Consider the following 3,575-nt stretch of genomic DNA (forward strand, 5'->3'; position numbering starts at 1 on the left):
TTATATAATCCCATTCTTGAATTTCTCTAGAAATCTCTTCCATATTTGAAAAGATGGAGAGCGGGATGAGATTTCAAATGTAGCCTTATGTCATGAATGGATATATATGCCAACCTTCCCCAAGATGGGTGCCCTCCAGGCATGTAGTTGTTACTTTAGAAATTGCTGAGTAACCATGGCCATTGCTGAAAATTACAGGAGTCAAATACCATACCTCTGGAGATTATCCATATTGGGAAAAATAGATATATTTATTTATTTAGTAAATATATATGCCACCGATCTCACTGCTAAAGTGGCTTACAAAATTATTTTTTTCCATTCGTGCAATAGAGTAGAAATTGTTCAAATGGTATGGGATAGCGAGGTGCCAAGATAAGAATGGAGGAAAAATCATGCCTTCCTTCAAGATGCCTTTGAATAGAGAAATTTGTCTACCTTTGGATTTCCTTGCTACTTATAGTCAGCTTATAGGAACTCCAATGCAAAAAAAACAAGAAAAAAACCCTGTAAGAACCCTTACAAATCTGCTAATCTCTAAGAAATGTATGAAAGGCCTACTTGTCTTTGGCTTAAAATACACTGATACAGCTTAAAATCTGACTATAAACTGTATTTTTATTTATATGTGAAAAGCTGAGGTGTGAATGTAAATGAAACAGAACTAATGTATTTTAATGAATGAGGCAAAACAATACAAGTTACAAAACAAATGTACATATAAATATATACAAACATACAGACACACAAAGTAATTACATAGGGCTATAATAATACATAGTGTAACTTTATATTGCAAAATGCAGCTCATTTTTTAATTATATGAGACTGTATATATTTGAAGTCATGAGTGACACTCATGGAAAAAAAGTGAACTGAAATATGCTTTCCATTCAATGTGTCACTTAAATTTTGCCAGTACAGGTAGTCCTTGATATAAAACAGTTCATTTAATGACTGTTCAAAGTTACAAAGGCACTGAAAAAAATGACTTCTGACTGTTTTTCACACTGACGACTGTTGCAGCAGCCCCATGGTCACATGATCAAAATTCAGATGTCTTGCAACGGACTCATATCTATGAAGGTTGCAGTGACCTGGGGTCATGTGATCACCTTTTGCAAACTTCTAACAAGCAAAGTCAATGGGGAAGCAGGATTCACTTAATAACTATGTCACTAACTTAGCAACTATTAGTCACCTAATAGGTGTGGCAAGAATGGTCGTAAAACGGGGCAAAATTCATTTAACCACTGTCTCTCTTAGCAACAGAAATTTTGGGCTTAATTGTGGTTGAGGACTACCTGTACTATAGAAATAGTTGAGAACTAGGGCAAGAAATGTGGAAAAAATATGGATTTATCCACCTTTCACCCCAAGGAAATGCTAAAATTAAGCAAAAGGTTTGATGCAAAAGTTGGTTTCTTTAAATCCAAGGACAAGCAAAATATTCTGGCTTGAATGTTAGAATACAGAAAAGAGTGCTTTGCTACCTGGAGAAATTCCTTTGGAGCTGTTTAAAATACATTCTACCATGACATATTTATACACCACACAACTGACTATCTTCCACATGCTTTTAAATAAGAGCATGAAACACCCCCATCCAAACTGTTCTAGGGATATGATTTGCCTTTCTCATTGTTATCTTTGTTGCATTGAAAACCCCCTAGCCCATTTTTCCCAACTTTTCTTTCTACACTGATTCAGTTCTCTTGCTGCTATCCAAAATGTTCTTTCAGATCAACACAAATGGGAATAAAACAATATAAGTAATTGGAAAATCTACCATGGCTTTATAGTACTTTTCAGACTTCAGAGTGCTCCTCAGACAATGTTTTGGTATTCATAAGTAACCTTTACTGCAAGTTAACATTGTTGTTATCTCCCTCATACAGGTGAGGCACAGGAGTCAAAAGGCTGTAATTTGTCTAAAGCCACCTGCAATGTCTGTGGCATAGATAAGGCGACATGATTCACAGATCAAATCTCTGAGTCATTATACTCCAATAGCTCTCAAGAGAAAAACCTTTAAATGGAGAATACTATCTTATTTACCGTATATCAGAATAAGTTGATGTAAAAAATATACTGATCCCTTATGTGAAAGAGAGAAGAGAACATCCCATATATCCTCATAAGACAATAAGCAAAGGAACATGATACAAACATCTGAACACTGAGTAGCATTTTTTAGCCAAGGATTAGGGCACATATCCTCCTATTATTCATATGTACATACATTCATATGTATCTCCTTTTCAAGCAAGGAATATTTTTTTCAGATTCTTGAAAAGTGGCAAATTTCTACTGCATCAAACACAATAGAGTTGAATGACAACAGGACTTCTTGAACAAAATACAAGTAGAAAAATATTGGCATAATATTAATACACAACACTAGACAACTTATTCTGTTTTTCTTTTTTAGTTTTCACGTTATCCAGAACAGAAGGAAAAATTAGGTGAAAATAAACAATTATTAACAATATAGTACATTACTAGGAACTGGGCTATTTTGCATTTCCCCCTTTTTAAAAAATCTGAACATCATGTTGATGCCCAGAGAAGACAGATGTAAATTCCTTACAATGAAGCATCTGCTTTCTTATAAAATAGTGAATGAATGGCCTGTCATTTTGCAGTGTTGCTTATTGTGAAAGGGGAGAATTTTTGAATTCTGAATTCTGCCACCTCTGCTTAATTTATAAGGTTTGCCCCTTTTTCTTTGCACTTGTGCCTCTGGACTCTAATCTATAACTACCAGTATATCGCAGAGATATTAATGTATTTCACAGGTTCAAGAAATGACTGTTAGGTAAATAACATTTAAATTCCCAGATGGAATTTTGGCTAAAAATTATTTTAATCTTGGTTTCTTAACCTGCAGAGCAGAACTATTGATGATGTCTCTGAAGAGATCATATTTTGTGAGAGCGCACCTGCATGAAATCTCAAATTAATTATCACATGTTTTTAGTTTATAAAAACTTTTTAAATTAAAGGGCTAGCAGAATGCTTCACATCCCCAGTGAGTTATTGCTAGTCAGAGTAGACAATCTCCATAAAGTGTGATGGTGACCACTATGTTGGATAGCCTTTAAAAAGTATTGCATAAATTCACGATGGACAGATTTTACAACCCCCCCAGCTTCTGAAAGGTAACATTGAGTTTTTAAAAATTAAGATCTGTCCATGAATTCTGCACGGGAACAGTTGTAGGAGAAGGGCATCTCTTATCTGCTATTTGTGAGTATCTCACAAGGTATCTAGTTTGCCACCACAAAAACAAAATATTGGATTAAGATGCACCTTGGTCTGAATCAGCAAGCTATTCTAATACTAGGGATATGGAACAATGAATTGAAGTGTTTCTTAGATTTGGCAGTGTTTTACATAACTTGATAGCCTCATAAGTACGTACACTCTATAACATCTGTATCATCTTATACTCCATTATTTATTTATTTATTTATTTATTTATTTATTTATTTATTTAAGGGTACACATAGTTTCTGAAGATTAATAAGGAAAAGACGCCTAGAGAGCAGTTGGAGGGCTAGCCGAACCGAATC

The sequence above is a fragment of the Protobothrops mucrosquamatus genome, unplaced genomic scaffold (genome assembly GCF_001527695.2).
Source record: "Protobothrops mucrosquamatus isolate PMUCROS unplaced genomic scaffold, P.Mucros_1.0 scaffold638, whole genome shotgun sequence".
Classification (NCBI taxonomy): Eukaryota; Metazoa; Chordata; class Lepidosauria; order Squamata; family Viperidae; genus Protobothrops; species Protobothrops mucrosquamatus.